Raw genomic sequence first — 13,715 nt, forward strand, 5'->3', positions numbered from 1 at the left:
CACCAGGAACAGGAGGGGCAGGAATACGAAGCGTTAAAAGACAGTCTCACAATTGTCAATCTGACCAGTAAAGAATTAACTAAGACAGAAGAATCAGTCTTAAGGATGGGCTTGACATTTGGCCCAACGGAGAATTTTGAGTATACCCAAACACGGATCGACGTGTTCAGGTACATACGAAGAATAAAGTTATATACATTTTTCAAAATGAAAGATCCTACTGGGATACCTATGAAAGACAATAGAAGGGAAGAAGATGTCAGTTTATTGACAATTAGAGATCTCGATACCATGGCTACCCTTGAAGAACTTGGAGAGGAATTCAACACACAGGAGTTGAGGCATAGAGGCTATCGGGAAAGGGTAGAGGAGATGGAGATCACGCAAACAAGGGCGTTGAGTCCGTTCAAACCCAGCTGGAAATTTTTCCCTCAGATGCCACTGGATGCAATAGATGTATTTGCAGATAGTGTCAATAAAGACCTTCTCTCACTAAGAACACGAAAGTCTAAAGCAAATAGATGGAATTTGACCTATAACCAGAAAAAAGCCATTCGGGATTTGAAAAATGACACAAGAATAATTGTGAAACCCTCGGACAAAGGGGGTAACATTGTCCTACAAACGAAGGAAAACTACTGTAGGGAGGCATTAAGGCAATTGAATGATCGTGAGAGCTACATACTGGTCAGCGAAAGAGACTATTTGAACAGTATAGAGGCATTTGAAAAAATGATCAATAAATGGCACCATAAAGGCATCTTGTCAACAGATGAAGTCAATTACCTATGTAACAAACATCCACGGATCCCGACCTTTTACCATCTCCCAAAGATACATAAGAACAACACGAATCCCCCGGGCAGACCAATAGTCTCCTCGATAGGGGGCCTGACAGAGAACCTATCGAGATATGTAGACTACTTTTTGGCTCCCTTAGTATCGCAGCTAACATCATACACACGTGATACGAAAGATTTTTTAAGCCAAATTCAAGGAATTATTTGGGAATCGGATTTTATGATGATAACTTTGGACATATCCAGTCTATATACAAGCATCAGACATACGGATGGAGTAACAGCGGTGGAATATTTTTTGAAAGGACGATCACTCAAATTTTTGGATCATAATGAAATGATCATTGAGTTCATACTATTCTGTCTGAACAATAATATTTTTCTGTTTCAGGAACAGAGATACAGGCAGATACAGGGGACGGCGATGGGCACCTGCTTCGCCCCCAGTTACGCAAATTTATTCGTGGGCTGGTAGGAGAAGCAGGTGGCCTGGGCAGAAACCAATGAAGGTGGTGTTGATAATATAATCTGTTGGAGAAGGTACATTGACGACCTCTTCATTATATGGAGAGGGTCTAGGGAGTCAGCAGAGAAGTATGTCTCCTCACTGAATACTAATGAACTAAATCTTCGATTCACTGGGGAGATGAGTACCACGGAAGTGTCATTTTTAGACCTGCGAGTATTTGTAGAGAACAGCATATTACATACTTCACTCTATAGAAAGAGAACAGCAGGGAACTCTATATTACACAGAAAGAGCAGTCACCCCGCTAGTTTGATCCGGAGTATCCCCTACGGGGAATTACTTCGAATTAAACGGAACAGCTCTAGGGATGAGGAGTACAAGATGGCAGCGTCAGAGAGCCTTCAACGTTTCAGAGCAAGGGGATATCCTATTGATATTCTAAGAATGGCTGAAACTAAGGTAGCCCAAAAAGAAAGGTCCAAGCTCTTGGTTCAGGAAAGTGTACGAACGAGAAAAACAGATGTTGAGAATAAATTTTGCATGATCACCAGTTACTCAAATGCTGCATTTGATATTGGTATCTTACAGAGTAATTGGAAAATTTTGAGATCTGACACTATCATTGGCAGAGATCTACCTATGAAACCAAGTATCAGCTTCAGGAGAGCCAGATCTCTAAAAGATGAGCTAGTAGAGAGCCATTTGGGAACCAACAAACCTGACACAGGTCTACAGAGATTACATGGCTCCTTTCCCTGTGGCAAGTGCAGAGCATGTGCCACGAGCAAACGAGTCACGACATATAAAATTTTGAACGAATTGAGACAGCGAAAGATTAACAAATTTATGACATGTAGTACCCCATATGTGGTTTACTGCTTGGAATGTCCGTGCAGTTTAAGATATATCGGGAGCACTATAAATCCTGTGAAGATGAGAATTTTAGAACACCAAAGGGCAATAACTAGTAGAGACACGAACTATCCGGTTGCACGCCATTTTCCGAGTAAGCACAACAGTAATAGATCTCTGTTGCAATTTTTCTGTCTCGATCATGTCCCGAAGAGCATCAGGGGAGGGGACAGAGAGAGGAGTCTGAGGAGATTGGAATCTCGCTTTATTATAGACCTACAAACAAAACATCCGGGTGGTCTTAATAGTGGGGAGGAACTTGCAGTTCATTTGTGATGTGAATAGAAATTGGTTACCCACACTCTGTGCAATTTTACATGCGATTATTGAACTGGAAAAGATCTGGTCATACTATATAAGAAATAATGCCGATAAGACCACTATAGAATGCCCATACAGGGCGATATGCAGACACCAGTGGATTAAGAAACATAAGTGACACTATATGCTATGTGATAGATTGATCACGGTTAATATATGTATGTAAACATGTCCCAAGAGGAAGCTTGAACTTTTAACGCAAGCCCATCTAGGGCGTTATTTTGTTATTCATAAAATGTAATTGAACCATACAACTTTATTGCGCCAACACAAAAAGTTTGAGAAAGATTCCTCTAATTAATTATGTGCTAGATCTATCACAATCGAAACGTATACGCTAACATGTTATAAACTGGTGCTTGAAGTGATAGCGCGAGCCCATCTAGGGCGAAATCATGTCATCTATAGAGTACGAGCAAATTGTATATTTTTTTAATTTATGCGCTAATACAAATGGCTTGTGAATTAACTCGCTAATTAATTTGTGGTTATGATTGAATTACTGTATAATCTGACTAGATGATTACATTTAGGTTGAATTATTTCAAGGCATGATATGTGAATAATAACATATTCTAAGATGGCGCTCGAAGTCGAGCAGAAGTCCTTTGTCCATTACACGCATTTGTTTTGAATTTAAGTTGCCACGACAACGGCGCTCGTCGACACTGACGAAGGCTGACGCCGAAACGCGTTTGTTGTTATCATCGAGTCTCGTTAATAAATCTTAATGGTTTATACCTAACATGAGTGCTGGCCCTAATTTACTGTGCAAGTAAGGAGCTTGATATATATATATATATATATATATATATATATATATATATATATATATATATATATATCAAACAAAAAAAAACCTCTGATGCAGAGAAGCAAGAGGCCACACGGAGGAATACTTCTGGAAGCCTTTTATTGGACACTGGGCATGATGCATTTCGGCGACCAATCGCCTCGTCAGATGCCTCCATAGGCTGAGCAAATCCATCCCCACCTTCGAATCTCCAACCGCTTTCCCACTGTATGGAGAGCGCCGCCCCACAGTTTTTAACTTGCACGCCTGCTGTAGTCTGTAGATCATGACTACCGTACCCAAAGTTCACCTGTTGTGGGAAAGGCAATGCATGGGGAAACAACGTCAGTGTCAGTGTCCACGGGGAAAAGGTGAGTACTATTACGATGGCTTGCCCAGTTAAGGAATGATGTCCTTTGACTTCCTCGAGTCCCCACTAGCGTTCCAGCCTCTCTTACAGGAACCGGGTGGGCCGCGAGTCGAGATACAATGATTCCCGGCTCCTCGTATAATACCGAGCTGCTCCTGGCAACAGCCCTATCCCTTCTCTGCAGTCCGAGGCGGGCCGGAGCTACCAATCCCTTGGTCACATGAAAATCAGCAGCAGCTGTACCAGTACTGCTCCAGCCTCTGAATGGAACGGGGCCTCTTAAGCACACCACTGGCAGCGCGTACAAACATCCAACAAAAAAACCCCTCTGATGCAGAGAAGCAAGAGGCCACATGGAGGAATACTTCTGGAAGCCTTTTATTGGACTCTGGGCATGATGCATTTCGGCGACCAATCGCCTCGTCAGATGCCTCCATAGGCTGAGCAAATCCATCCCCACCTTCGAATCTCCAACCGCTCTCCCACTGTATGGAGAGCGCCGCCCCACAGTTTTTAACTTGCACGCCTGCTGTAGTCTGTAGATCATGACTACCGTACCCAAAGTTCACCTGTTGTGGGAAAGGCAATGCATGGGGAAACAACGTGAGTGTCAGTGTCCACGGGGAAAAGGTGAGTACTATTATGATGGCTTGCCCAGTTAAGGAATGATGTCCTTTGACTTCCTCGAGTCCCCACTAGCGTTCCAGCCTCTCTTACAGGAACCGGGTGGGCCGTGAGTTGAGATACAATGATTCCCGGCTCCTCGTATAATACCGAGCTGCTCCTGGCAACAGCCCTATCCCTTCTCTGCAGTCCGAGGCGGGCCGGAGCTACCAATCCCTTGGTCACATGAAAATCAGCAGCAGCTGTACCAGTACTGCTCCAGCCTCTGAATGGAACGGGGCCTCTTAAGTACGCCACTGGCAGCGCGTACAAACATCACTGAAAAAAACATAGGTTTCAGGAACGTTATAGTTAGTTGGACATTTCACTCGTTCAAAACCATAGAAATTCCGGTGTTATAGTTAGTTCAGCTATCTGTAACTTGCCTCCCGCAATGCACTGCTGAAGACGTCACATATCACATCATTCATGACATGGTCAGTGACATCACTGATGACATCTCAAATGACATCACTGATGGCATCACTGATAACATCATGCATGTGAAAACCTGATGCACCTCCTCACACCTGAATATAACCTTTGATACACCCACTCTAAAATACAGTCTACCATTTTCGAAAAAATAGACACATCAATACCAGTTACTAAATACGTGCTGATTGATTCCTAGGGCTACACACGCATCCACTCATTCACCTATACAGTCACTCATACATGCAGTCACTTATCAATACGACACTATCATATGCACTCATACACCTATACAGACACTCACACACTGCCACTTATCCAGAGTTACTCACACACCTAGTCAGTCATGCAAAGAATCAATCATACTTCCATTTACTCACCTATACAGTTATACAGACACCATCTCACTTATTCATACAGATACTAACACATAATTACTCTCTTATAGAATCACTGATACAAATACACACTCATCCATGCAGCTACTCTCATAATTACTGACTCTCACATATAGTTATTTACATACACCATCACTCACATATACTGCCATTTACATGTGTAATTACTTGCACATGTACCACTGAGACATCCATTCACTCACTAACACACCCATACACACAGTCACCCACCCATACAGCTGTTTCCACATGCACTCCTGAACTCATACACCCAGTGAATCAACCACTCACACATCTATGCATAGAGTCACACACCTCCCACCCACCCACACACACACTCAGGCAGCCATACAAATACTCAGGCAAGCAATCAATAACCCATATAGACACTCCTGCAGCTACTCACCAACCCATGCAGCAGCTTGCACAACAACAGACTGACTGATACAGACTTTCACACAGTTTAGTCACTAACCCATGCATTCAGAAAGACACATTTAATCACTCACTCACTTATACAGTCAGTCATGTACCTACTAAATCCTCCATACAGACACTTATACACCCACTCATTCTTCAATACAGCTTGGCATATATATAAAACAAATGTAGAATTTATGGAAACACACAGTCACTGGATGAAGTCATCAGTGATGTCATCAATGATGTCACTGACCATGTTATGAATGATGTAATATGTGATGTCATCAGCAGTGCATTGTGAGGAGCGAGTTATAGTTAGCTGAACCAACTATAACACTGAAATTTCTATGGTTTTGTATGAGTGAAATGTCCAACTAACTATATTGTTCCTGCATCACGATAATATGTATCAGCTTAATACTACATGCTATTTTTCCTCCTATTGCCTCACTCTTATACTCCTCCACTAATGATACCATAAAGCACACCATAAAGCACACATTTAGTGATCTGCCATCCTATGAGCTATCATATCGACTTGCCTTACGCAACAATACCTTTATTCAGATGCTGCACCATTCACATCAGACTAGCAATGCTACAGACTGCTGGGTCTGTGGCCGACTCCCCCCCTATCAGAACTATAAGGGAGTTTTTGCCCCTTTTTCTCTATCCGTTCACACACAATGGCTCCTGTAGAGCATGGTTTAGTTTGATTAATTCCCTAGATTCAAATTCCGCAGTTTATCAAGACAACTGGGTATGGGGAAACCTGAACTTAGTTTTGCTTAAAGTCTGCTACCCTAACAAGGAGGGACTTCCCAAAAGAACAGGAACTGATCTAAGAAATGAAGTATATGGATTAGGTAATTTTACACTTAACCTCATGATCCTGAACATTGAATCTGAAGCTACACCAATCTTGCCCGCCATGTCCGTATTCCCAGTAAAAGGGGAATTATGTATAAGAAAGAATGGCTCCATACACATGGGCCATAGTAAATGCACCACTGTAATAAAATTCAGTGATCAAGGCAAGTCTACATTTAGAGCTTCTCGTCATTCCTACTTTATATGTGGCCAGACCGCATATATACGCCTACCTCTAGATTGGGATGGTACCTGTTACATAGCATTCCTCCTACCACCTGTTTTCCTAGCTCCTCCTGATTATCATAAAAATACTCATTTAGTACACAATAGACAGCAGAGAGATCTCCCAATTGTCGATTACACTGAAGCAGCATGGGAAAAATACACAGATTTCAATAAAGGTTTCTTTCCCTATATAGGTACAGTTACCAATAGTAAGCTGATACGTAGATTAACCAGAACCCTTGAAGCAGTAGTGAACGAAACTATTTCCGCCTTAGGCAATTTAACAGAAGAGCAGTCTGCTATGCGGATTGTTGTGCTTCAAAATAGTCTTGTCCTTGACGTTATCCTGGCCGATAGGGGCGGAGCTTGTAGGGTCATCGGATCAAGCTATTGCATTTTTCATACCAGAAAATTCGCCATCTGTATATAAAGTCATAACTCGCCTTCATAAGATTGTAAGCCAGATACACCAGAATCCAGGCACCTGGACTTGGTCCGGTTGGTTTTGGAGTGTATTATCTACCTTTGGATGGAGGGTCCTATCCTTCCTAGGTATTGGCCTTCTCATACTATTCAGTTGCTGTCTATGTCTACAATGTGGACCAGCGATCTGTGGTCTGTGTGCCACATCGTGTATTCCACCACCAAGATTTCATTCAAGATCACGGAAGAAGAAAGAAGAACAAATGATGCTATATGAACAGATCAATGGATTGATGAAGATTGATATCTCTTGAAGGGCAAGTAGGGGACAAGGAGGGAATGTGGAAATATGGATTTTTATGATCAGTTATGTCCCCTATCTTGGACCCCAACGGTTCTATGTGCATGTCACAAGTACATGTATGTTCCCTCCAGTTCCAGTTATGAAGACGCAAATACATGTGCGTCCACCGTCAACATGTCCTCTGTCAGATCCGCCATGAATAGGCTGGATATTCCATTCCTAAATATGAAAGGCCACTGGCTTTATATGGCTCAGTTACTCCATTTTTACAGTTCAGGCGAGTAGGCCCGATTCTGTCCTCAAGCCTTTCCCTGCTCTCTGCCTCTGACAGCTTCAGCTTGAGCTCGCATCTGTATCCATGAACTTTGTCCTACTCCCTGTGCGGCTAACGGTGCCTGCCTCGGCCAGTTTTGCCTGCCTGCCAAGAAACCGTATTTCACCTTCGAATTATCTACTTTGCTCCTCAGCCGATGCATTCCTGTCTAGTAGTTTAAGTAAACATTCTTCCAGCTACCGAGCAAAAGGGCCCGGCCTCGCTGTCTTCATGCAAGTAATTCATAGCCCTGTTACCATGGAAAGTTTCTGCCCCTTGCATCTCATATAGACACTTAGACGCTTGTACACGCACTCACAGTCAGTATAGAATAGATTTTGTCCGAGAGCCCTTCCCTTGTGGATAACACAGTTCTTTAAACATAGGATATTAGATATGATTTGGGATTAGGTTGACATAACCCCAGACTTTTGTCTCCACATGTAGAGCTAAATGTCAAGTCCCTTTCTCCCTCTAGTTGCACGTCTATCACACGTCATGCTGCTGCGCGCGCATCTCTGCCAAGTATTTCTGCTGACATTGCGAAATCATCTCCAGGTATCCACCCACACATGACAAATTACCCATTATCATCAAGTGGACGCCCACATGGACGCCCACCTTCACGCCTACTTACACGCCCACATGCTCTTATCTCATTCTCTCTTGCTCTCTTGCTTACGTACAATTTAGAAATGTATATATACTGTACTCTGTGAATAATGTTTTGAGAATATTGAGAATACTTTTCAGCCCCGTCCAGATCCTTTTTTGGTGATGGAGATATTCTCCCTTTGACTCGAGTTATTGGAATAAAGCCCTTTATGAATCTGATACCACAGACTCAGCCTCTTGCTTTATGCATGATCTTATTGATATCTGAAAAATTATGACAGCGTGATATTTTATTTACCACAAAACTTATGATTATTTCAGTGAATTTCTATGTTTTTTTAAATGCTAATTTCTATCTATAACATGCCTGAAACCTATGTTTTTTTTTGTGAATTTCTATGGTTTTTTAAATGCTAATTTCTAACTATAACGTGCCTGAAACTTATGGTTTTTTCAGTGAATTTCAAAGGTTTTTTAAATGAAAATTTGTAAGTCTAATGTACCTCAATCCTATTTTTTTTAATTTTCTCTACATATATATATATATTAAAAAAAATTGTGAATAATTTTCAGTTAGGAAAACTATATTCATTCTTTTTTTGTAATATTATACAGAAGTCGTGCACCCTTCACGCATCCTACACGATGGCTGTGCGCATTCTGGTAGCAATTTTGAAAAGTCGTGTTGGGGTCGCGACTTTGGCGTAATTTGTAAAGTATCAAATATCTTTAAATTAATTATAAATAAAAGTTTTCCTTTAAGTGTTTGTCTAAATTTATTAATAAAAGTATTTTTAAAGTATTATTTTCAATATAATTTCAACGAAAGTAAAGTTACGAAATGCGCGGTGTAGCCGCTTCATGTGCGCAACATCTCCCCACGCATATTTCCGGGGTCGTGCCGTGGTCGCGCTGAGATCGAGCTGAAGTCGAGACTTCGGCGTACTTTTAAAGTTGAAAAAATGACTATAGAAAATTTGAATATATTAGACTGAACAGTTTTGCGAATATACGTATTAAAAGTTTATAGAATTTTTTATTTATAATGTATAATGATATATATGACTTTCGCGGGTGCGCGAAGGGTGCATGTCAGCAAAAGAAAAAAGGATTCTGATTGGTTGAAATCAATTTCATTGTGTAAGAGTGAGGATCCATCCTTCTGATATTTCCCTTACTTTTTGTCATTGATAGAGAGAAGACCTGTTTCTTGCTTCTCTTTATATTGATATACCTTTTTTGTGTGTTTATTTATTTTTAATACAACTATGGCTTCTAGTTTTGCCGAAGTTGATCCACTTGCAGTAGAGGAGGAAGAACAGATGGTGCAGCAGAAGAAGAAAAGAAAGGAAAGCATCTTTTGGTCCTTTTTTAGTGTACAAGAGGACCAGCGATGGATGCCGCTTCTGCCTCCCATAACCTAGAATGGCACAGTACAGTCAAACTGCGGTGGGACGCACACTCGTTGACCTCTCATGGCACTGCTCCACACTTCAGGGAGGATGCTTTCCATTAGCTGTGTTCTCTGATGATGTGTCGCGCTGGCCCCATCCAACAACAGAACTCCTTTAGATCAAAACCGACTCTTCCACTCTCTCACCGGAAGTGAAACCAGGCCACACGGACACTTTCTCAGTACAACAGCCGGGAATGCACTTTTCGGTAAAAAACACATATTCCTTCCTCCTAATCAAAGAAAAGACTCACTGAAGAACAGGGGCCAGCTTCGATCAGTAAACAGCTGTTACAACTACTTTTTCACTTCAAAATACCATTGCAACGAATGCATTACCATACATGCGTTGTACATCGCAAAGTCATTACTACGCATTTTTTTAGAACGCATAGTCATTTACCATGCATGCCTTTACAACGTATTAAGTTGTAAAGGTATGTATGGTAAATGACCATACGTTCAAAAACAATCTAGACGATCCTCGTCATTGTAAGGAAACATAGGCTGTTCAGTTTCCTCACAACGACATGTACCGCCCCTCAGGGACAATGTGAAGCAGGAACCATGAGGAGTGACAGGTAAGGGGGATTGGTTGAGGGGTGGGGGTTACTTTGCTAGGGGTTTAGGGTAGTGCAGTGGTGTTTGGGTAGTGTAGGGGGTCATGTTTTAAGGTTTAGGGTAGTGCAGTGGTATTTGGGTAGTGTAGGGGGTTGTGCTGGTGGTAGTGTTTTAGGGTTTAGTGTAGTGCAGTGGTGTTTGTGTAGTGTAGAGGGTTTTGCTGTGGGTAGTGTTTTAGGGTTTAGGGTAGCACAGTGGTGTTTGGGTAGTGTAGGGTGTCGTGCTGCGGGTAGTGTTTTAGGGTAGAGCAGTGGTGTATGGGTAGTGTAGGGGTCATGCTGGGGGTGGTGTTTTAGAGTTTAGGGTAGCACAGTGGTGTTTGGGTAGTGTAGGGGGTCATACTGGCGGTAGTGTTTTAGGGTTTAGGGTAGCGCAGTGGTGTTTGGGTAGTGTAGAGAGTCGTGCTGGGGATAGTGTTTTAGGGTTCAGGGTAGCGCAGTGGTGTTTGTCTACTGTAGGTGGTCGTGCTTTAGCGTATCGCAGTGGTGTTTGGGTAGTGTAGGGGGTCATGCTGGGGGTAGTGTTTTAAGGTTTAGGGTAGCGCAGTGGTGGTTGGGTAGTGTAGGGGGTCATGCTGGAGGTAGATTTAGGGTTTAGGGTAGTGCTGTGGTGTTTTTGTAGTGTAGGGGGTCGTACTTTGAGTAGAGTTTTAGGGTTTAGGGTAGTGCAGTGGTGTTTGTGTAGTGTAGGGATTCATTCTGGGGGTAGTGTTTTAGGGTATAGTGTAGTGCAGTGGTGTTTGTGTAGTGTAGGGGGTAGTGCTTTAGGGTTTAGGGTAGTGCAGTGGTGTTTGGGTAGTGAAGGCGGTCGTGCTGGGGGTAGTGTTTTAGGGTTTAGGCTAGTGCAGTGGTGTTTGGGTAGTGTGGGGGGTTGTGCTGGTGGTAGTGTTTTAGGGTTTACTGTGGTGCAGTGGTGTTTGTGTAGTGTAGGGAGTTGTGTTGAGGGTAGTGTTTTAGGGTTTAGGGTAGCACAGTGGTGTTTGGGTAGTGTAGGGGGTTGTGCTGTGGGTAGTGTTTTAGGGTTTAAGGTAGCGCAGTGGTGTTTGGGTAGTGTAGTGTGTCGTGCTGTGGGTAGTGTTTTAGGGTAGAGCAGTGGTGTATGGGTAGTGTAGGGGTCGTGCTGGGGGTGGTTTTTTAGGGTTTAGGGTAGCGCAGTGGTGTTTGGGTAGTGTAGGGGGTTGTACTGGCGGTAGTGTTTTAGGGTTTAGGGTAGCGCAGTGGTGTTTGGGTAGTGTAGAGAGTCGTGCTGGGGGTAGTGTTTTAGGGTTCAGGGTAGCGCAGTGGTGTTTGGCTACTGTAGGGGGTCGTGCTCTAGCGTATCGCAGTGGTGTTTGGGTAGTGTAGGGGGTCATGCTGGGGATAGTGTTTTAGGGTTTATGGTAGAGCAGTGGTGGTTGGGTAGTGTAGGGGGTCATGCTGGAGGTAGATTTAGGGTTTAGGGTAGTGCAGTGGTGTTTTTGTAGTGTAGGGGGTCGTACTTTGAGTAGAGTTTTAGGGTTTAGGGTAGTGCAGTGGTGTTTGTGTAGTGTAGGGATTCATGCTGGGGTAGTGTTTTAGGGTATAGTGTAGTGCAGTGGTGTTTGTGTAGTGTAGGGGGTAGTGCCTTAGGGTTTAGGGTAGTGCAGTGGTGTTTGGGTAGTGTAGGGGGTTGTGCTGGGGGTAGTGTTTTAGGGTTTAGGGTAGCGCAGTGGTGGTTGGGTAGTGTAGGGGGTCGTGCTGGAGGTAGATTTAGGGTTTAGGGTAGTGCAGTGGTGTTTTTGTAGTGTAGGGGGTCGTACTTTGAGTAGAGTTTTAGGGTTTAGGGTAGTGCAGTGGTGTTTGTGTAGTGTAGGTGTTCATGCTGGGGGTAGTGTTTTAGGGTATAGTGTAGTGCAGTGGTGTTTGTGTAGTGTAGGGGGACATGCTGGGGGTAGTGTTTTAGATTTTAGGGTAGTGCAGTGGTGTTTTTGTTGTGTAGGGGGTCATGTTTTAGGGTTTAGGGTAGTACAGTTGTGTTTTGGTAGTGTAGGGGTTCGTGTTTTAGGGTTTAGGGTAGTGCAGTGGTGTTTGGGTAGTGTAGGGGGTCGTGCTGGTATTAGTGTTTTAGTGTTTAGGGTAGTGCAGTGGTATTTGTGTAGTGTAGAGTGTAGTGTTTTAGGGTTTACGGTAGTGCAGTCGTGTTTGTGTAGTGAGGGGTGTAATGCCGGGGTAGTGTTTTAGGGTTTGCTGTAGTGCAGTGGTGTTTGTGTGGTATAGGGGTCGTGTTTTAGGGTTTAGGGTAGTGCAGTTGTGTTTGGGTAGTGTAGGGGTCGTGCTGGTGGTAGTGTTTTAGGGTCTAGGGTAGTGCAGTGGCGTTTGGGTAGTGTAGGGGTCGTGCTGGTGGTAGTGTTTTAGGGTCTAGGGTAGTGCAGTGGTGTTTGTGTAGTGTAGGGGGTCATGATGGGGGTAGATTTTGGGTATAGGGTAGTGCAGTTGTGTTTGGGTAGTATAGGGGGTCATGCTGGAGGTAGTGTGTTAGGGTTTAGGGTAGTGCAGTGATGTTTGGGTAGTGTAGGGGTCATGCTGGGGTAGTGTTTTAGGGTTTAGGGTAGTACAGTAGTGTTTGGGTAGTGTAGGGGGTCATGCTGGGGTATTGTTTTAGTGTTTAGGGTAGTGCATTGGTGTTTGTGTAGTGACAGCGCGTGCACTGCATCGCTAGGCGACACCTAAAAAGCATTGCACGAAGATGGTTGCCAACACTTCCTGGATTGAAGTGTTGGCAGTCAATTAGAGCCGAGCTTGTGCTTGTGTAGTTAGGTCCCGCCTAGATATATAAATATTTTTTCCTTTTATTTCTCAAAAACTACTGCACGGATTTACCATTTTTAAAAAAAGGACGCTTTCTGAACCAAGCACTACCTTTTTGTCAAATTTGGTGTATTTCCATTCAGCAGTTCGAGCTGTAGCCGTTTCTAAAGTTTCCTATGGATAATGCATTTATCTACCTCTTTTTTTTTTATTTCTCAGGAACTACTGAACGGATTTACACTATTTAAAAAAAAAGTTTTCTTTCTGAATCAAGGGCTACCTTTTTGCCAAACTTGGTGTAATTCCGTTCAGCAGTTCGAACTGTAACCGTGTCTAATATTTCCTATGGAAAATAGCATGGAAAAAATACGTGTTGGGACCCCCCTTTTTTCTCGGCCCCTGCTTGGCAAATCACTCCGAATCTTTCAGGATAGGAGCTGACCGGAACGGGCGATACATTTTGAAAATTTCGCGAAGATTTGTCAACCGGCTCCAAAGTTATTGGGAAAACAAAAAATGCTTTTCCTATGGAAACTAGG

Source organism: Triturus cristatus, chromosome 12, assembly GCF_964204655.1.
Source record: "Triturus cristatus chromosome 12, aTriCri1.1, whole genome shotgun sequence".
Lineage (NCBI taxonomy): Eukaryota > Metazoa > Chordata > Amphibia > Caudata > Salamandridae > Triturus > Triturus cristatus.